A 22872-nucleotide genomic window follows, 5' to 3' on the forward strand; every position below is an offset into this window, starting at 1 on the left:
ATCAATGAAGACCGTCATCAAGTCATGTAAAAACCAAATTAGCCTAAATGGCTAGAGTAAGTATGGTATTGGATCCATGAAGAATACGTAGTTAGTATTAAACATTTTGTTTGTTTTTAACAAGTAAAACAAAATGATTTGATTGGGGTGATACTAATATATATGAACCTAAATTGCAATTAATTAGTAGGTCACACATAACACTATAATAAGAGACAAGAAACGAATGATCACAACCAATTTAAGGTTTGTTAACATCACGTATAACCTAATTAGGACGAAAATATTCTATTGTTGCATAACTAAACATAATATAACCGTTATTTAACTCCGCTCTCTTTGAATTAAAAAATAGGTCTTCGATCAAAGCTCTAGTTTGGAATAACTGGTTTAATTTCTCTTTTTAAAACTGTTTGATTTTGGCTCTAGCAGCTTGTTAGTTTATCCGTTTTAATAAAAGCTGTCGTTCAAAAAAAATTTATGGGTACCGTACCGGCCAACTTCAGCACCAAGCCCATAAATCATTGATTTCCTTAATTTCTTTAATGGACTGGCAAAGTTAGTTAAATAATGGACCTACATAATAATTCAACCCATTTAAATTTAGCATAGCAGTTAGACTAAAGCCCAGTTATCATTTCAATTTAAATTGAGGTTTATAATAGGGCCGTCCAAACCGCTCGTCGCTCGAACTCGCTCGCTCGAAAATTGCTTGAAAAATTCTCGCTCGTTTTTTCGCTTGATTGAAAATGAGCCGCTCTGCTTAGTTCGGTTTGTAAACGAGCCAAGCAACGAGCAAGGGTCTGCTCGGTTCGGTTCGGCTGGAATATTTTTAATTTATTTTATATATAATTATATATGAAGAAATATATAAATATATAGACAAAACACATAAATTTAAGCTTACAATTATTTTTACCCCTTAAAATTTTGCATATTCCGTCAATTTTATAGTTTTATTTGTTCAATTCAAGTTTTTAGAATACTAAAAGTTTGTTTACATGATCATTATATCTCACTACAAACTTACTTTTAATATAAATTTACAATATATTACATGTTTGTCTAAAAACTACTAATTTATTTATAAAGTATATTATTTACAACCTTCAAATTGGTTTCTTATTGAAAATTTTAAATTGAAAAATAAATAAATAATGCTCGAAATCGCTCAATGTTCGATCGAAAAATGCTCGATTCGATTTTGGCTCGTATCGGTTTTCGCTCGGTTCGAAATTCAGCCGTTCGGTTCGGTTGTAAACGAGCCAAGCAACGAGCAACCCTTCGCTCGGTTCGGCTCGGCTCGTGAACAACCCCAGTTTATAAGCATATTTGAGATTTTCTTACAAAAGTCTCTCAATAATAACTTGCATACTAAAATTCCTTTACATGTTAAATTTTAACAAATTTATAATTTTCTTTCAAAACATAAATTTTACCTGCTAAATATAATTTACTTAAAGAAGACTTAACATAATGGTTTGAGTAGTAAATATTATATCCTGATCAACACTATTCTCTTTATTATTCCATCTTTCGCGCTCTATGTAAATCGTTCATGTTTTGTCATTGATCTTGCGTTTACAATACAAAAGCCCGAAAATGGAAAATGTCTTCTTGACACGAATATGCAGCAACAAGACACAAGAACTCGATAACCGAGTGCCATTAGTGAAAGTATCATCAAGTTTTTCCACTTCGAATGCTCGTTTTCAGGCATATCATATACATTTTGAAGAGCTTCATACCATGATACCGTCCTCACCTGGCCCGTTGTAAATAATATTCCGTCGTATTCATTCTCCAAGATCCCCTACAAACAAAACATGTGAAAAAAAATCTTTGAAACACTTGAAACATGAAAGGAGGGGCAAACAAAACTCCGTATGGTCCAGGTTGCAACAAACCAATTATTCTCCCGCAGAAAAGCAAGCGCAACAAAGTTCACCCCCACCCCAAAAAGACATTCTTAATCGCGGAGAAGGTGACAAGAAGGAAGGTGGCAGAGAGCCTAACAGACCTCTACCAAGAATATGGACTCCCCTCACCAAAACGCCTTCGCAAGTATTAAGCACAGAGAATGTCCAATTTAAAAGCCCCAGGCCATTATTCCATAAGGGACCACCGAACAGTGGCAAATATTGTGAATTTCACAAATCCACAGGGCACAACACCGATGCATGCCATCATTTGAAGGATGCAATCGAAAAGGATGTGAAATCAGGCAAGTTGGCTCACCTGGTAAAAAATCCAAGACCAGAGAATGAACAACCAGACGGAGCCTCAGCCAGTAAAAAATTCAAAAGAATCTGTGTAGCTGAAGGAAGAAAGCAAGGGCAAAGATCGAGGAAGAGAAGCGCGCAAATCCAAGGGGATTGGCGCGAGCAACAAGTAATCTTTCCAAGAATCAGAGGAGGCCCGTCTATCAGCAGTCCTCTAGTCATCACTGCACACATCGCTCATTATGAGGTATCAAGAGTCCTGGTGGACACCGGTAGTGAGTCAGACATCATGTATGAGCAATGTTTCAGGAAGTTGGATCCAAAAGACCAAGCAAGGCCCGAAGTTATGAGTGCACCAATCTCGGGTGTCTCAAACGAAATTATTCACCCCCTAGGTCAGATACAATTCAAACTAACTATGGGGGATGAGAAGCACAAGCGAGCTGAAATTGTCAGCTTCCTGGTCTTGCCCACCACTTCATGCCATAGTATGATCTTGGGTAGAGGAACGATTGCCCAATTCAACGCCATACCGTCACCAGCGCATGGCGCGTTGGGGTTCCCAACACCAACAGGAGTAACATTTGTGTATCGAGATCATTTATGCGCAGTAACAAGTATACCTCGAGAAGGGAGAATGAAGCTTCCAGTGGCAAACAACGCGCCAGAGGAATGGATTCTCAACCCAAAATTCCCAGAACAGACAATCACAATCGGAGCTACGATATCAGATGACACAAGAGTGAGAATGAAAAGATTGCTCACAACGTATATGTCAGTCTTCGCGTGACAACATTCTGATATGACTGGGGTTCCGCGAGACCTGGCGCAGCACTCTCTCAACACATTCAAGTCTGTAGAGCCAATTGCTCAAAAGAAAAGAGTCATGGGAGACGAGAAGGCAAAGGCCATGAATGAGCAAGTTAAAGATCTACTGCGCGCGAATATCATTCGCCCAATACGATACCAAACATGGGTAGCCAATCCTGTGATGGTAAAGAAGAGCAATGGGTCATGGAGAATGTGCATTGATTTCAAAGACCTCAACAAAGCGTGTCCAAAAGATTGTTACCCCCTCCCAAACATTGACGCCAAGGTGGACTATGTGGCGCCATTTAAGCTCAAATGTTTCCTGGATGCCTATAAGGGCTATCACCAAATTCAAATGGCACCGCAGGATGAAGACAAGACTGCTTTCAGAACTGACAAGGGTGTTTTCTGTTACACAAAAATGCCCTTTGGTTTGAAGAATGCAGGAGCCACTTACCAAAGACTCATGGATGCAATTTTCAACGAGCAGATTGGAAAATACTTAGAAATCTACGTGGATGATTTGGTGATTAAAAGCAGGGAGGAAAAATAAATTCTCAAAGACATTGAAGAAACCCTTCGGCGCCTAAAGGAAGTAAACATGAAGCTCAACCCGAGCAAATGCACATTCGGCGTGGAAGAAGGGAAATTTCTCGGCGTAATGGTCACCAAGGATGGTTTCAAGGTGAACCCAGAGAAGGTGGAGGCTATCCTCAGCATGCCCTCACCATCCACCATGAAGGAAGTTCAAAAGTTGAATGGTAGATTGGTATCAATTAACAGGTTCCTAGCAAACCATGCAAGCAAATCTACCCCATTCATTAACACATTGAGAAATTGCTTAAAGAAAAGCCAATTCAAGTTGACGCCTGAGGCTGAGCAAGCTTTCAGTGAGATAAAAGAGTCTGATAAATCTGCCTGCGCTCACAGCTCCACTACCTGGTGAAACTTTAACGTTATACCTGTCAGCAGGAGAACGCGCCGTTGGCGCAGTATTGTTGGTGGATCGCAAGGGAATCCAAACACCAATTTATTATGTAAGTCAGGTGCTGACAGATCCTGAGACGCGCTACACCATCATAGAAAAGTTAGTTTTATCACTAACGCATGCGTCGCGCAAGCTTCACAGATATTTCAATGGTCATCCTATTGAAGTCCTGACTGGTTACAACATCCAGCAAGTCTTGCGGCGTCCCGCGCTCTCAGGAAGGCTGACAAAATGGGCGCTGGAATTAGGGGAGCACACGATCACCTATAAGCCTCGTCCAGCAATCAAGGGACAAGTCTTAGCTGATTTCATCGCAGAAATCCCTGAAGGAAAAATTGAAGAGGCTCAGCGCGAAGTAGACCCTCCGCAAGCCAATAATGAAGAAAACGTTTGGAGATTATTCACTGATGGAGCTTTAAACAACGAAGGGTCCGGCGCAGGCCTCAAACTGGTGGATCCAGAAAATCATGAGTATACCTACGCAATCAGGTTGGATTTCAAGAGCACCAACAATGAAGCTGAGTATGAAGCCCTGCTGGCTGGTTTGCGCATCGCGCACAAGTTCGGAGTTAAAAAGCTAGAGGCTCATGTAGATTCATACCTGGTAGCAGCACAAGTCAATGGCCTTTATGATGCCAAGGAGAACACCATGCCTCTGTATCTAGAGCAGGCGAAGAAACTCACTGAACAATTTGACTTTTTCAGAATCATACACATTCCGCGCAGTGAAAATAAGTCCGCCGCCGCGCTAAGCAAAATGGCATCAACCAGCTTCGATCATTTTGGCAAAGATGTCAGGGTGGAAGTAATGAGCAACCCGTCAGTGGGAGCGAAGTCTGTCCTTGTAATTCATACAACACCTTCATCATGGATAACTCCAATAATGGAATTCTTGAAGGAGGGAAAGGTACCAGACGATCGCGCACAGGCGAGAAAGATAAGACACAAGTCGCAGAACTACGAACTACTTGATGGTACGTTATATCGACGCTCTTATCTTGGACCGCTCATGAAATGCCTAGACGCTGAGGAAGCAAGCTATGTGATTAGAGAGATACACGAAGGAATCTGTGGAATACATGCTGGCCCGCGCATGGTGGTTGCCAAGGCAATGAACGCAGGTTACTATTGACCAGGCATGTACTTGGACCCGTTAAAAGAAATCCAAAAATGCAAAGCGTGTCAGAGCTATGCGCCAAACACCATGCGGCCAAAGAACAACTTGATTCCGGTGACCTCTGCATGGCCTTTCCACAAGTGGGCAATCGATATTGTGGGTCCCTTACCACAAGCGCCAGGGCGAGTAAAGTTTTTGGTAGTGGCAGTAGACTATTTCACAAAATGGGTTGAAGCCAAGCCACTGGCAAAAATCACAGCTGAGGCAATGAAGCAGTTTATTTGGAGCCACATCGTATGCCGTTTTGGCCTGCCCATGGAAATCGTGAGCGACAATGGCAAACAATTCACTGACAGGAAGATATCCAGTTGGCTCAAGGAATTGCACATCAACCAGGTCTTCACTTCAGTATACCACCCTCAAGGGAATGGCCAAGTGGAACGCGCGAACCAAAGCTTTCTAAATGGGCTGAAGAAAAGGTTAGAGGGAGAGTCCCATGCATGGGTCGAGGAGTTACCTAATGTCCTGTGGGCGCACAGGACATTAAGCAAAACCAGCAATGGCGAGTCCCCGTTCAGCCTAACCTATGGAACAGAGGCTATGATTCCAGCAGAAATTGGATGCCCATCCTATAGAGTGCTCATGATGAGTAAGACAGATAATGAGCAAGAAAGGAGGTTGGATCTCAATTTACTTGAAGGGCGCAGAGAGGCGGCTATCATCAGTGAAGCCAAATACAAGAAAAAACTAGAAAAATATTACAATCAGCGCGTGAAAGAATGCCACTTCAAGAAGAATGATTTTGTCCTTCGAAACAATGAAGCTAGTCGTGCAATAACCCCGGGAAAGATGTCTCCCAACTGGGAGGGACCTTATCAAGTCTCGGAAGAATTGGGAAAAGGCGCATACGCTTTAAAAGATTTAAATGGAAAGAAGATCCCGCGCACATGGAACGCAGCACAACTTAGAAAATGTTTCATTTAAAAGTTGTCAAGTGTGTAATCAAGGCTTTTTAAGCCATTATGAATAATGATACGCGCCATTTTCTCTTAATATGCGTTTTATTACCTTTTGCACACATGTTTCACACTTCCCTTTATTAATTTTGAGCAATATGACAACATTGTATTGACATCAAACTAAAAATAAAACGAAGTAAAACATACATGCGCGAGCTTCAAGCTCAAACGCGTTAACGAGTTTTAACTTTAAAACGTCAGGGCCTTAGCCCAATAATATGAGCCTTAGCCCAATAATATGAGCCTTAGCTCAAATTACTCATAGCATACATCCTACGTATTGCGCAGCTGGACCATAAAAATACCTAAGCACAACTAAGGCAAAGCACATGCCAAAGCATAGTTGTTAAGGTCTCAGGTCGGGGCCGCGCATGGGATTATAATGGATATAAGCAGAGTAACACATACTGACACGTAAAGGCTAAAAAACTCATTCATAATTCCCTATAATAAATGCACGATAACGTCGCGCAAAAGAGGAACAATGAAATACTAAGGCAGGTGTCAGCATATTCATAATATTGCAAAATAACTTGAAATATGACAACTGTTAAGGATTAAATAAAATAACTTCCTTACAACCTTGTCCAAGTTTCAATGTGTAAGCATACCTTGTATTCAACGAGCACAAGCATGCAATATAAAGACGAATTGGGAATGCGCAAGATGCGAATAAGGAAAAAAACAAAATTTCATTCCAAAAACATAGAAGTTTACAAATTTACAAATGATGAGGTAAAAACTACAAATAAAAAAAAAAACAAGAAGGGCTTTTCAAGTCTCTATATCAATATCAGCCTCTTCATCGTCCTCATCATTACTTCCTCCCTCAGCATCTGGCGCAGCCCGCACCTCATCTCCAAACTTACCATAATTAAGCTGTTCGTCTTGAATATAGTCGTCTTCTATTATGATAGCGTCAGGAGTAGGTCCTTTGGCCACGCCAGAGCCGCTGGCAGAGGTAGCGTTGCCCGCGCCATCATCATTGCCACCAGTCCCTTCACATTCATCAAGTAATTTCTTTAAAGCGCCAAGATCGGGCTGGTCAGCAAGCGCGGCTATCTGCAAGTCACAAGGAACAGTATGAGTACAAAAGATTATGAAAATAAGTAAAGTAAACTCATTAAGGTTAAAATACCTGCTCAAGGATGGGAATTGGAGTATTCAGGTACTTCTCCCCCACCTCAGCCATGTCAGAGCAGACAACGTCGAGCTGATAAGGGTAGTCGGATGGATTCTTCTTTAGCATGCCATATTCATAACCATCCTTAAACCCCTCAGCTCGACCCACCAAGCGCGACGCCGCATTACAATCCATCACAAGGGTCTGAAACTCGTCTGAGTATTTCATCGCATAAGCGCAACGAGTCACACCCTGTGAAATCAGCCATTGACGGTCCTGCGCGAGGGAAGAAACAGACGTCTCAAGAGCAGGGATCTGAGAGTTTAACAACTCAACAGTTTCCTTGGCTTGTTTTAGCTCTTCTTTGTCAGACGCCGCTGCCGCTAAGGCTTCATTCTTTTCCGCTCGCGCAGCATCGAGCTCTTTCTTCAGGCGCGCAACCTCAATCTCCAATAAGGATTTGTCAGTATTAACCTGCGCAATAGTTTGGTCACGCGCCTCTGCTTCCAACTCCAGGTCACGCGCTTGACGCGCGTACTTGGCCGCGTCCGCCTCTGCCGCTTGCAGCTTCTCCCGCGCAGCTTGCAGCTCAAGCCCGCGCTTCACAAAAGCAGCGTTGGCACTTGCCCGGTTCTCGCTAAGTTCTGCTTGGAGTTTCTCAGCCCTCTCTCGGGCATTAGAAAGATTCCAAGCAGAAATCTTAGCCTTTTGCTTGGCCTCCGCAAGGGCATCACGTACCTTTATATAATCATTGCGAAGCTCTTGGGAGGCAGCAAAGAACGCAGACCCAGCAAAAAGGTGGTCATTAAGCAAGTCCACGCGAGCGTGGTCCTCTTGAAACCTCCTTTCAGCTGGAGGAACAGAGTGAGCCCAAAAGTCTTCTCATACGCCCAAGGATTGAAAAGAGCTCTCTTCAGTGATATTCCAGCTCGGGCGGTATATGTGATCGGCTCCCTACAAACACAAAGCAACGCAAAGAAAGGTTTTAGTTATCTAAACACTAATTTGGAAGTCTGCACAGCGGAGCAAAATAAACTTATACCTGCGGAGAACCGGCAGAAAGGTTAGCGCCAGCTGGTGAGCTCCTGTCTGCCCAATGAGAAAAAGGCTGCGCCACAAAATCTCGTGGCGCTATAGGGCTTGCGCGGCCACCATCAGAACCTTCAGAATTAACCTCATCATCCTCTAGAACAGGTCTCTTCTCCTGCGACTTGGAAGAATCAAAAATAGTCTCACGAGAAGGGCTGCGCGCAGGAGGAGGTGAGGGAGGTCTTGACGCTGTTAGAGTAGCGCGAAAAATAGTCTCCTGCTCCTTAGTGATCCCAATGAGGGGAGATTCAGTACTTGTTGGAGCAGGAGCAGAACTAACGGCGCCAGCGCTAGCAGTGCCACCAGCAGCTTGTGTGCCAGCTATAATTCCTATTAAAAAACCAACAAGGAGAAATGATTCATGACTTGAACTAAAGGAAAAAATCAGACAATCAAAGCGCAATAAATACCTTGGCGCACCGCAGTCCGCGAATTAAACATCGCCATGAAGTCCATTTTCCCCTTTTCGAGGGTAAAACAGGGGACTTCAAAACAACCTTCGGCGTAGCCTCGGCACCTTGCTGCGCCTGAGGTTGAGCCACCAACGTTGCCGGCTCTACAAACATTTGAGTGAACAAAGCTTCATTAACGACTATCAGAATCACGCTCATAAAACCACAAAAAATAAACAAAGTATACCTGTTGGAGAAGACGAAACAGCAGGCACAGCACCGCTCCCCTTGTCCGCCGCTCGCAGAGACGAGGTGGCGGCACCATACCTCGTGTGGACGGGAGGACTGCCCACACCTCGAGGCAAAGAAGACGAGGAAAACTGGGAAGTAAAACCCTTGGTTTTCTCAAGTCCCTTCGCCTGGGTAGGAGGAAGATTCTGGGCAACAGAGGCATCACTTTTTTCTGTTTTTTACTGGCCCCTGCGCCAGTTTTACTTTTAGCCTTGCGCTTGAGTTTTTGCGCTTCAGCTTCTTCCTCCTCCACTTCCTCTTCCACAAGCTCCAACTCATAATTAGCGAGCGCATCTACAATACGCGCAACAGAAATGTTAAAACCAAATTTGGTACTCTAAGGGCCTAAGCACAAATACAAAGGCTTACCAGGCGCATCGCTGTAAAAACAAAATTCTAAATCGACAGGGATGAACATATCATCGAAGCGATCAGGGAAAGCAACTTCCCCAGCGCTCAGCGTGACAGAGCCACCTTCCGTATGCTCGTCATAGGCGGCGTGGACGTATTCCTTGCTTTCTGCATAAAACAAGACAAGTGATATTAGCAAAACGAATTATACTCGCGCAAAATTAATGCAATGAACAAACAACCCACCTGAGCCATCAACATGGATGACAGGCTCAGTCCCGCTGTCAATCCACCTTTTGCTCATGCCAACCCCCACCAACGCTTCCTCGCAAATTTTCCTGGCGGGGGATGGTTCAGCAGATAACTTCTTAACCCACGCGCCAGATGGATTCTTAAGAACGTCATCATCCGCGGGCGCGGAAGTAATCGCACGCATAGTCATGCGGATGGGAATCACACCAGCCTTGATATAAAAGAATTTTTCAGCCCAGTCATGAAGGCTTTTGAAGGAAACAGTGCAGCACTTAACCTTCTGACTGGTGGGGGTTGGCACTTAACCTTTTGAAGGAAACAGGCTTTTGAAGGGGTATGCACCCGCCTTAACATCGAGCGGGGCGGGTCAACCCACAAGATATAGACAAGAGGCTTGAAATCAGGATGTCATGAAGACACAAAGCCAAAACCTATGCGCGTGGAGCATATCACATATGCTCACGCATCACATATGCTCACGCATATCACATATGCGCATGAAACATCTGCGCGTGAGAATAAAGAGAAGACCTTGCGCATCCCCGGTATAGGCGCATAAAGGACAACACAACAAATGAGACAATAGTCTAATCCAAATCAGGATAAGGACAACCATGATTGTACTCATCAGACAACCTTCCAGAAGGTATCTTTTAAGGAATAAGAATGTGCTGATGTTGACAGCTGCCAATGAAGGGTGGACAACTCAGCAAAACCCATGTGCCACCACGTGATGGCACAAGGGTCAGAGAATAATCAATGAAAAAGCACCAGGTGTCCTAAGTACACATGGCGCGAAGCAATAGGAGGAGGCCAAAAAGGCCCTAATTGGGTCTGAGCCCAATCATTGGAAACCCTAATACTATAAATACCACACCACCTCCACAGTTGGGGTCAGACAAGAAATATATTCTGAATCCTTTACTCATTTTCACATTCTTATCTTCTCCTGCAATATCTTATTCTCACACCGGAGGGTTACCCCAAAGAGGACCCCTCTGTCCCTTTCTGAGGGGTAAGCTCACGGTGCTGTTTGTTTTGTAGGTGGAAGAACTCGTATCTCGGAAAACCATCGGTGATATAGCACACTCATACCCGAGGAACGTAGATCGAATACAAGTAAGTCGATCCACGCTTCTTCAATTCACATAAAGATAACACATGGTAATATTGGGAATTGACTATAGTGTAATCTAGGGGTGTGCGTGGTGTGGTTTGGTGCGGTTTTTGACTAAAACCGAACCGGAAACCAAACATTTGGTTTTATGATATTTTAAAACTGTTCGGTTTCTGGTTTTTGGGTTCGGTTCGGTTTTGGATGCGGTTTTTTCGGTTTTGCTCAATGAGACAAAACTTTTTGGGCAAAAGAAAAAAAAAAAAAAAACTTGACCCAATATATTGAAATTGGACATGATATATTTTTTTTCTTTAAACTAATGATTAATAGAATATTGATTATTTAGACCTTAAATATTAAAAGAAAAAAAAAGATATATTATAAATCAAAATTCAAAAAAAAAACTAAACGCACCAGTATTATTAGTTATTAACCATATGTAGAAACCAGATATATTTGTTATTTATCTTATGTTTAAACTAAACAAATAGTCATTTGTAGATTTTGTTTTAATGGTTAATTACGGTTAAGATGATTTGGTTATTTCTGTTCGGTTCGGTTTTTTCGATTCTTAACAAAATACAAAACCGAACCAAAACCAATATTTCGGTTTTTGGTAAAGTTTAAAACCGAACCGCCGGTTTCTAATTCGATTTGGTTTTTTCGGTTTCAGTTTGTTTTTTTTGGTTTTATGCTCATCCCTAGTGTAATCCGTTCTTTCTTGAAAAGACGGTATATTTTGGCTATATATATATGAATGTAACTAAGCATGTAAAACTGACGGGTCGGGCAGGCTAACGGGCCAATCTAGGTTCGGGTCAAAACATGTTCCGAGTGAAACGGATTAAAATGGGCCAACATAATATCTATGAGGTGTTTCTTGAACTTTTAAAATCTTGGAAATTCATAGTAAATCTGTTCTTTATTGTAAAGTCAACACATTTTGACTTTTGGATTCAAGCCAATGACTTTTGGTTTTTCAATGGCAACTTAAAAATTCATGTTTTCTTGAAATTCCAATTTTTTTTCATATTAAGTTTGAAATTTGAAAAAAAAAAATAGAATATGACGAAACCTGAATCGTTAACGTATGGACCGCAATGTAGGACATAGGATATATCCATACAGGCCTAGGTAACGCACTTCGAATCCTAAAATATCCGCCCGAAAGCATCATCATCGCCTGCAAATTAATAACCACCAACTTTTAATCCAAAACGATAACTTTTTTGTATATTGAGGCATTTGTAAGCATAATAAACAACAAAATGAGAAAACTTACAGTCACTATGCTCCAAAACATATCTTGAAAAATGGTGGTAACTAGCAACACGAACCCTTCATTGACCAAAAGGCAAATGAAAAAGTTGACCACAAAATACATCATATGGCTGAACTTGTTTCTAAGCCCGATAAGGAAGTAAAAGAGTAGACTTGATGAAATGGAAATGAGAAACAAGAACGGTATGCTAGCCAAGAATTTTCCCGTTAAGAAAACAAACGCTCCCGAGTGTTTATTTGAATCTTCACAAGCATACACCTACATTTCATGCATACAAATTTTTTTACTCAAATTGAGATGCAACACACAAAATGTGTTGTGTGAAGGGGTGGCAAATGTGGCCCATGGGTTGTAATAAAATGTGTAAAATGGGTCAGAATTGGTCAAACTAAACAAAGAAAATGATTGAAACGGGTCAAAACGGGTTGACATTTCTCAATTTTTTATTTTTTTTTATGGAACGAGAAAAACGGAGGAAACTTTTTTAGTACTTTTAACTTTTTAGTTTTTTATTTATATTTCGAGTTATGATTTTTTAATAATTTTTTTTTGAAGTTTTTAATGACGGGTTTTTGAAATGGGTCAAAATGGGTTGAGATTTCAAAAACCTCTCACTAAAAAATTAAAAAAAAAACAGTAAACAATCATAACTCGAAATATAAATCAAAAACAAAAAAAAAGTAAAAAGTACTAAAAAGTTACCTCCGTTTTTCTCGTTCCATAAAAAAAATAAAAACCTAGAGAAATGTCAACCCATTTTGACCCGTTTCAATCATTTTCTTTGTTTAGTTTGACCCATTCTGACCCATTATATACATTTTATTACAACGCATTCAACCCAATGGGTCACATTTGCCATCCCTAGTTGTGTGAATAAAAATAGCTTAAAAGGAAACGGGTCATATGGGTAGAACGGGCCAAAAGAAGCTTAAAAGTGAATACAACCTTTTAAATCTTTTTGACGAAATTAGATTATGATGTAGTAATGATAAAGTTTTCATAATCAAATTTTAACATAATTGTTATCTATAACAAAATTTTGATGAAACGCGTGAATCACTGCTTAGCATAATTTACGCGTCCATTCGTCAATTTGTAAGTTTTGGCAAATTTAGAAAATCCAAATGGGCACCTTTTGTAATGGTTTAGGGCTTTTGGCATTCAACTTTATATTAAATTTGCTTTAGATTATTTTTCTATATATCTTATGTGCTTCCGCTCTACGTCAAAGTGTTAAGAGCCAACCCAACCCGAGGCGACCCAAACAAAAAAGCCCGTTATGGTTCAAACTCATTTTGACCCGTTACTCAACCCGTCCATTTACCTTGACTTCCTTTAGTTGTGCGGGTACTCCAACGATACTTAATAATGAACCAAAAGATATAAACATAAAGATTGCAGCTACTCTTGCGTGCAACATTCAATGTGAAGCATCAAAATCAATTTATAATGCATTTTATTCACTTGTGACATTATTTGAGTAAATTCCATGAAAAATAATATTTTAGAAATTATATAATTCATGTAACTCACCCCGACTGACGTTAGCGAATGGCTTAATCCAGAAAATATAGTACCAATACTTAATGTAAGTAACATATAAAGAATTAACCGAAACCAATAATATTTCCACTCTCGTGACATAATTAATAACGATCTCCATGTCAAAACTATAATTCTTGTTGCATTGCTTGCTTTTCCTTTGCTTCTGAGAGACGGTCCATCCTGATTAACACAGATAAATAATAATATAATTATTAGTAGAATAAAAATCCTAACTTGGAATAGAAAATGGTATTTTTAACGACTGTACCCGTTTGGTTAATCTTAATATCATTGTTTCAACTTCTGCAGAATCAGCAGATGATTTATAGGTTTTCTCAAGTGTACGAATCGCTGCACTAGTGTCCATATTAACAGACGAAAGATCCCCATGACCATCCTGCCAATGTCAATGCAAGAAAATAATGAAAAATAAAACTATTATATGTTTAGGCCTGTAAACCAACCAAACGTTCAGTTAAGCATTCGTAAACCATTCGGCAAGAAGTTCGTTTATTTAATAAATAAACACGTCTTGTTTGTGAATGTTCGCTCATCTAAATGCATTACGTTCGTTGGTTTACATTTGACTAAGTTCATTCGTTTTACGTTCGTTAATATATTCATTAAATTTTAAGGTCCATTACAATTTAGTGCAGTTTTAAAAGCTTTTTAGGCACAATACATTGTTGTTTACATTTACTTATAATTGGTTTTAGCCAGTTATGTTCGTTCATCTATGTAAAGTTATGCTCATTCGTTTACGTTCATGAACCATTTGTTTATACTGTTCACAAACACAAACATGCCGTTCGTTTAATTAATCATGTCCGATCGTATGTTAAGTTAAAGTTAAACGAATGAGCATGAACATGCTCCATTCGTGTTTGTTCGGTTAGTTTATGGCCCTAAATATGTTATGTAAAATTAAATACATGCTATATATAAGCAAAATTACCTGCCAGTTTTGACACACTGATATAATCCGGTCAAATTCGGTGTTTATCGCACGAAGAAAATGATCGGAAGGACTTTGCATGATTGGACAAGGAAATCCAGCATTTGAGAAGTGCTGCATAACACATAATATTAGTTACAAAATAATATTATTTTCATAAAAAGAAAAGGGTGACTAAGAATAAATTTACCTGCAAACAAGCCAATGTTTCTCCAAAAAACAATGTATTCCCATTCGAAAGAAGACAAATGCGGTCAAAGAGGCCAAAGACTTCAGTGCTGCTTTGATAAATAGTGAAAATAAGAGTGCAGCCTGTGTTAGCCAGCTTCTTGAGGTTCACCATCATCATTAGTGCAGAAACACTATACATGGAGGGGTGTTATGGGAAATAGACATTAGTATAACGTGGTCGGATGTACGTAGGGGTGGCAAATGTGACCCATGGGTTGCATTAAAATGTATATAATGGGTAAGAATGGGTCAAACTAAAAAAATATATGATTGAAACGGGTCAAAACGGATTAACATTTCTCGAGTTTATTTTATTTTATTTTTATTTTTTTATGGAATGAGAAAAACGGAGAAAACTTTTTAGTACTTTTACTTTTTTAGTTTTGTATTTGTATCTCAAGTTATAATTTTTTTAATTAATTTTTTTTGAATTGTTTAATTAGGGGTTTACGAAATCTCCACCCATTTTGACCCATTTTATAAACCCCTCATTAAAAAACTCAAAAAAAATAATTAAAAAATCATAACTCGAAATATAAATAAAAAACTAAAAAAGTAAAAGTACTAAAAGGTTTCCTCCGTTTTCTCGTTCCATAATAAAAAAAATAAAAAAAAACCTTCAAGAAATGTCAACCCGTTTTGACCCGTTTCATTCATTTTCTTTTTTTAGTTTGACCCATTCTGACCCATTATATACATTTTAATACAACCCATTCAACCCAATGGGTCACATTTGCCACCCCTAGATGTACATTTTCAAAATGATTATTGTGACTACAACAATACCTGTCAAGGTGATAAAGAGGCTCATCTATGAACAAGAAACGCGGGTTCATAACGAGTTCTCTAGCAATGCTAACGCGTCTTTTTTCACCATAAGAGAGACCACCTATAATATTATTTCCATAATCACCTAATGACATGGCATCAATGGCTTCCTCAACAACATTTTTTTTGTCACACAAGAAACCGGGAAGTTGAAGTAGTGCCGAGTAGTAGAGATATTCATGTACGGTCAGCGAGCCGATTAGCGTGTTTTTTCTTTTCACAAATCCCTATTATAGACAAAAGGAGTATAGTTTATGTTCATTTATTTAATAAGCAAACGAACATGAAAAAAAAATTGTGTTCGTTTAGTTAAATGAACGAACATGAACACATGTTTCGTTCGTTTATTTATGTTCGTTTATGTCTGTTTATTTATATTCAATTATGTTGATTTACATATTAATATAAAATAATTAAATATTATCTGGAAGAGTCATCTACTTAATGGTTTTATATTTGTTCATTTGTGTTCATTTAAGTGCGTTTATTTATGCTCGTTTATGTTCGTCTTTGTTCATTTATGTTTGTTTATCTTTGTTTAGTTATGTTCATTTATGTTCCGTGAACTGTTCATTTAGATTTTAAACAAACAAACATAAATGAACACGAACATGAACAAAAAATATGTGTTCGATTAAGTGTTCGTGTTCGTGTTCGTGTTCGTTTAAAGTTAAATGAACGAACACGGACATGCCCTTGTTCGTGTTCGTTCGGTTTGTTTACATGCCTACTTTTCACTATTATGAGCATGTTGTGTTACAACATTTTTACATAACATGTACTTGACTTACATAAGATCCATAGTTTAATGATGACTTTGCACCATTTACAAACACCTCACCATATACACTTGCTGAATCATACAACCTTCCTAAAAGACACATGAACAACGTTTTGTTAATGTCACACTGACGCGGAGCGGAAGCAAGTGTAAAACAAAGTTTTCTCAAGAAATGTTGAATAAAGAAAATAAGACTAAAAATTTGACAGGTTTGGCAAGTTTTCGAATTTGCGGTTTTCGTCCAATAGTTTTGCTTTCACCTGTAATTAAACCCGGCCCAACTAACCCCGTTAACTCTGGTTGTTAAACCCATCAGCGTGAGGGGCAATTTTGTCATTTTTCTCCCCATATATAACCCATCGTCGTTCTTTCCTTCGTCTTCCAAAAACCTTACACGAACAAACGAGGATTACGATTCATCTCCGGTGGCTTCAATCATGACACATTTGGTAGATAAACGGGCCAAACGATTACACAACCAATTAAGGACGAAATTAACGACCAGAGTTAACGGGGTTAGTGCGTTCAGGTTTAACTGCAAGTAAAAAACAAAACTTGAACTAAAACCGCAGATTTGGTCAAACCACAAGGATGAAAAACCGCAGTTCTCTCAACCAAATATTATCATTTAATCTATAAGTTTTTTTAAAGAACAAAACTTTTTCAAACCATCTTCCTACCATTAAAAACATATATATAAAACTATAAATAACCGAAAACAAAATACTAATACTAACATACCCGCAAGTGCCTTCAAAAGCGTAGACTTCCCGGACTTTCTAGGGCCCATGATCACAGTCATTGTACCAGACAACGCATAACCATTCGAGCTTTTAACAACCCGATCAGAATACTTTCTCTTACCCTTTATAACCACCGTCAAGTCCTTCCACGCAACCAAATCACCCAAAACATGTCTCGCCACCTCGGGTTGTGGTGGTGAAGATATATAACCAATATCTGAGGCTGCAACACTACTTTCCGCCATTTTAAGTTCCACATTTGTGTCATCCCAGTCCGGTGAATCCTCAAATGAAACCGGTTGTCTTATAGAACCTGGTCTTCTTAAGTAGTAAAAGCTGTTTAAAGGTAGTCTAGTATTATTAGTATATGGACTACTTGCTAAAGATGATGCTGATGATATGTAATTATCTGATTGAGATTGTATTTCTTCCATTTTAATGATTTTTGAGCTTACAATATGTCAATATGCAAACACCTACACAAAAGTTAAATATTTTTATATCAATTATTGTGATTTGAATCATTAGATATATAGTTGATAAAGTTACATGTAACCTTTCTTATCATAATCAAGAGATTATAACACTATAATCATATTTATAATTATTTCTACCTAAATACTCAAAAAAGTGAATAATCATAAGTAAAAGAAAAAAAATAACATATTATTCTTAACAAGCTTTTTGCAACCATGAGCCAAAAAATGCATACCAAAAAAACCTAAAGATTGAATCTTTACTACAACTAATAACTAAATGAATTCAAGAACATTGAAGATGATATAACACATTGATTTAAGTTCTTTTTATCTTACTTTTTTTTTATATAAAAATGACCATACCCTGAACCCAAAACTGCAAATAAAATCTTTTTTTTTTTTGCATAATTAACTAATGTATGAAGTAAAAACTCTATTGTTAAATTATCAGATATAGTTGATAAAGCTAGGGACAAGTAGGTAAGTTACATTTATCTTTTCTTATAACATTTTCTTACCATAATATACATAAATTTCATAGAAAATTAGTTGGGAATTTCGGTTTAAGGCGTTACTTGGCGTGCAAGGTTAAGTAACAAGATTGAAGGAGTGGATAATTATAGATAATTAAATGTGCTTAGATTTAATTATTAGTATAATTATTATGTCCTATTATTTAGCAATCCTAGTTGTAGTCTAATTGTGATAGGTTAGATTATAAATACCCGTGCTTTGGGGTTAGAGATGGTAATTGGGTAATTGAGTTTTGTGAAGTTTCTCAATAATAATATTCGTGTTTGGGTGTTAGCCAAATTAACGAGTTCTGTTCAATACCTGGTACCAATTCCATTAAAATTTCATTTACATCGAAATAGAAGGCAAACAGGCAACCAGCTGCGGCGCTAGCTCATTTTTAATAGCAAAAGTAAGTCATTAAAAACTACATCCATAAATCTTGGGGTCATAAACTATTTATCACCCGTTGGACTCGGCTAAGATTTTTTTGTGGCCTTTTTATGACAAATGTTAAGAAAAAATAATTGCTTATTACAAGTTTTGAACTCATAACTTATATTTTAGTAACAACCAAGCCTACTACCACACCAATACATAACTTTAAATTTAATTTACTCATTATAATATATCTATATATAATGTTTAACTTGTTTTCACTGTCCCACGAGTCACCCATATAATGACTTCTACCTAAATACTCGAAAAAGTGAATAACCATAAGTAAAAAAGAAAACTAAAAAAAAATAAATAAATAATCCACTATCCTTTACAAGTACTTGTAACCATTAACAAAAAAATGGCTACAAAGAAACCTAAAGACTGAATCTCTACTACAACTAAAAACTGCAAGGACTCAAGAACATTGAAAATGAAATATATCTCATTTGTTTTAAGTTTTTTTAACAATGACCCAACACCAAGAACCCAAAACCATATAAAATGTTAATCTACAAAACCAATTAAATGCATATAAAAGATGTATACCAAAAACATGAACTGCAATATAAAGAACATGAGACAGGCAAACCTGAATATTAATGGAAGTGACAGTAGAATGGAGAAGTGAAGTGAAGTGAAGTGAAGTGAAGAGAATAATGGAAGACAAAGAATTATGTCCAAATTAGAGGGGATCTTTGTCCCTTCTTTTTAATCAAAGTGGGCCCATACTTGAAAGACAATTTATGGGTTAAAATGTTAAATCACTTAATTCAAACTTGTCTTTGTTCATATGCACATTTGATTTCAGTATATTTGAGTAAAGTTGCTTTTTTTTTGTCTAAACCAAATCTAACTTAATATGTTTAGTTTAAGTTTGATCCATATCAATTATATTAGCAACTTTTAATAATCTTATGACATGTTGGCCGGTAACAATTCATGCATACATTTTGACCAATGGTAGTTTTAACATATACTGCTGTTGTCAAAAGCAATCCCAGTAGTATAATTTTCATACATTTAAGCTTGATTTCACTTGATTTCTCTCGCAATAATTATTTTGAACGAAATGGAGAAATGTACTAGCAAATCGAGTATAAATCAAATATAATTGAGTGTGAAATATATGATAATTAAGCTATCGGGATTTCTCTTGGAAACTAAAGTAACAGTTAGTATTATCATTGGTTAAAGTATTCGTATGGATTATTATAGGCCAATAGATAATAGTTTGGATTATTATTCAATTTTTCCAATGTAATATAATGGAGGGTTTATGTGGGGAAAAAGAGAAGTTAGAGGGGTATACATGGACAAAATGAATTCTTCCATATAAGAAGAGTCACGTATTATACTAGGGTATGTGTCTAACTGTTCATAATCTTTACGGGTGTATCATTATCATCTTCTTGATCTATTATCTAGATTTTACTCATACACCATTCGGTGACGGTATTCAGTTATAGCGATTCTAAATTATTAGCAGAAATGAAAGAGCTATGAATTAAAGATATCGACAGTAATGTTGTTCACGGTTTATGGTAGCAAAAAACCACATCAATGATGTTGGTTTTTATGGACAATCGACACATAAAATTTATACATAGAAGGCGTTTACTTTATATATAAAACTTAAGCAAACAACTCAACTTAACCGGATAAATAAACAGCTTACTTTTAAAAAAAGTTGATAAAAGTTCGCGTTACATCTCTGATTTTGTCTAAACTTTCAGAAAACCCTTTTATTTTATGAAATAAAATTGATAAATTGAAGGAATATTGGATTTTAATAATCTATATTAAATGGTATTGGCCGATAATAATCCCTATTCGTTTTATTCCCACTGGCGGTCCTAAATTCAAAAAAGTTGGCCCCCAATGGTCCCCCGTTAAATTTGACTTAACTGTGTTATAGTTTTTTCTGAATTTCAAACTAATTTTTTAGGGCTTTTGATCGTTAGGAGGATACGAGTCGATTGATGTAAAATTTAGTTTGAAATAGTGCTTCAAAATGACGAAACAATGCTTCAATTCGGGTGTTTGAACTTACAATTAACCAAAATCAAGTCGTTTGGATCATTGCTTCAAGCTTAGTTTTACATCGATCGACTCGTATCCTCCTAACGATCAAAAGCCCTAAAACATTGCTTCGAAATTCTGAAAAAACTATAACGCCGTTAAGTCATTTTTAACGGGGGACCATTGGAGGGCAACTTTTTTGAATTTGGGACCGCCAGTGGCGATAAAACGAATAGGGATTATTATCGGCCAATACCATTTAATAGGGATTATTGAAGTACACGAGCAAATGCTCGCAGCTACAATTGTTAACATTAGGGAATATTGTAAACGAGCTTAAATCTGAAAATTTAAGGGCGGGTAATGTGATGGGTATTGGGGTACGTGAGCAAATGCTCGCAGCTACAATTCCTAACGGGAATAAAACTGGGTAAAAATCATACTTTTACAATTAAGTATGAGACTGAGATTAGATTATCAATATACATCTCAAACATATTGTATATCTCGGATTAAGATATACATTTTTTTCTTATATAAAAGCGAAGTTTATAATAATCTATATAGTGAATAATATAACTAGAATGTGGAGAATAATAAAATATTTAACTAAATACATATATCATCACAATTTATAAGAATTATGTATATTTGAAAAGAAAAGGTTATAGAAAGTATTTTGACTACTTTGTACATGTTATCAAGTATGTGGGCTCTTAGGAACCTTTTGAAACAACAAATTTCTTCGATTTTGATTGCGTGATTAACGGCTTTAATTAAACTAACAAACGCTTCCATCTTGTAATTTTTGTGTTTGATGATTGAACAATTATCTTTGCTAATGATGGTTTCATGTTGTTGTAGATAAGGTTAGAGATATGATATTTACATCCTAAATATTGTTAGTTTTAAAGGCTAATATACAATTCGTAAATATGGTTTTAAGGCTTTCCTCTATGGTGAGGGGCTTCGAAGCCCCTCCCCAGTACCACTCATCGCCACGTAATCACCAGGGCTTCGTAGCCCCAACCAATAATGTCCCGCTGTGGTTTAATGCCCATTGGCGCCCATATATATATATATATATATATATATATATATATATATATATATATATATATGTATGTGTGTGAGAGAGGTTGAGAGAGGAAAGTGAGGGGCCCACCAAATTTCCTTAAGTGCGCCAGCCATTGCAATGGCCAAATCTTCCGCGCCCCTGTTCCAACGGAGCCCCACTATGGTGTTCCGCGCCCATCGGCGCCCGCCACATCACCCAACGGAGCTCCATAGCGACCAGCCTAAGAGTTGTGTAGATTTATACGACTGTTATATAAACTTTTAATACGACTTGTATACAAGTCCACTATTTGTGTAGATGTCTATATGAGTATTATAGGTCTATACGAGTTTTTGTTTTCAATAGTTTGTAAAACATTTTTATTTTATTCTTTGAAGTCTTTACCTACTATTAAAAAAAGAGCACTTAGTTTTTTCATAACAGAACGTTTAACTGTTGTTTTACCTTTGTATTTGTCGCCACGATTACACTTGAGAAAAATTTTGATTACATGACCTGCAAAGTTTTTCTTCGACAGTTGGGCGAGTACGATGAGACCCAGCTCATGGCCTCTAGTTTACACCCAATTCATTAAGACATCGAGAAACGTGAACACCCGATTTATAATATGTTTCGCTTATCAACGCTAGGGTAAGATAATAAAACATAAAGACAAATTGTTTATGCCTGTTAAGTGTAAATGATGATATGTTGCTAACAGTGGGTTCTTGTACCATGTCAAATAATTGGCGTAATCTTGTAACGCGTCAAGTAATTGGCGACATTTTATATCTTGTCATATAGTTGTTGGAATTTGTATTCTGTCAGTTAAGTATTCGGAATGTATGTCGAGGAGAACCGTAAATGACACGAAAAACCACGCGCTTATATAACTCCTGTGGAAAATGGTTTGTATAGGGTTGTTCCGAATCATATAAAAACATAGTTAATGTCATGTATGACACCTCTGTAGACTTGCCGTGTACTATTAAAGCTATACAAGTCGTATAAGGCAATACGGCGCATATATAAGACATTAAGCTAATGTTTGGAGGGTGGTGTCCATCATACACATCCCGTTTGAAAGTTTTAGATTAAAAGTATTCAGTTTGTAAAAGTCACACAAAATTGTCATATTCCCCTCTACTGAAAAAATCATTATCTTTAAAAGGTTTTCATTAATAAAAACTTCAAAAACGGATTTTGTAAAAATTTTGAATAATCCAA

General features: G+C 37.7%; 1 pseudogene across 1 annotated transcript; it reads right to left on the minus strand.

Annotated features, from left to right (window-relative positions):
* Positions 1-1495: 1495 nt before the first annotated feature.
* Positions 1496-17608, minus strand: LOC143556953 (ABC transporter G family member 3-like; annotated as a pseudogene). Its single transcript, XR_013139471.1, has 11 exons — positions 17135-17608; positions 16404-16483; positions 15571-15839; positions 14744-14915; positions 14554-14667; positions 13867-13995; positions 13588-13778; positions 13378-13465; positions 12060-12311; positions 11847-11975; positions 1496-1813 (listed from the first exon to the last, which is right to left on the minus strand). The product of XR_013139471.1 is annotated as an ABC transporter G family member 3-like (transcript).
* Positions 17609-22872: the final 5264 nt, after the last annotated feature.

This window comes from Bidens hawaiensis, unplaced genomic scaffold, assembly GCF_021521415.1.
Source record: "Bidens hawaiensis isolate Kalapana, Puna unplaced genomic scaffold, B.hawaiensis_p1.1 tig00018764_1, whole genome shotgun sequence".
Classification (NCBI taxonomy): Eukaryota; Viridiplantae; Streptophyta; class Magnoliopsida; order Asterales; family Asteraceae; genus Bidens; species Bidens hawaiensis.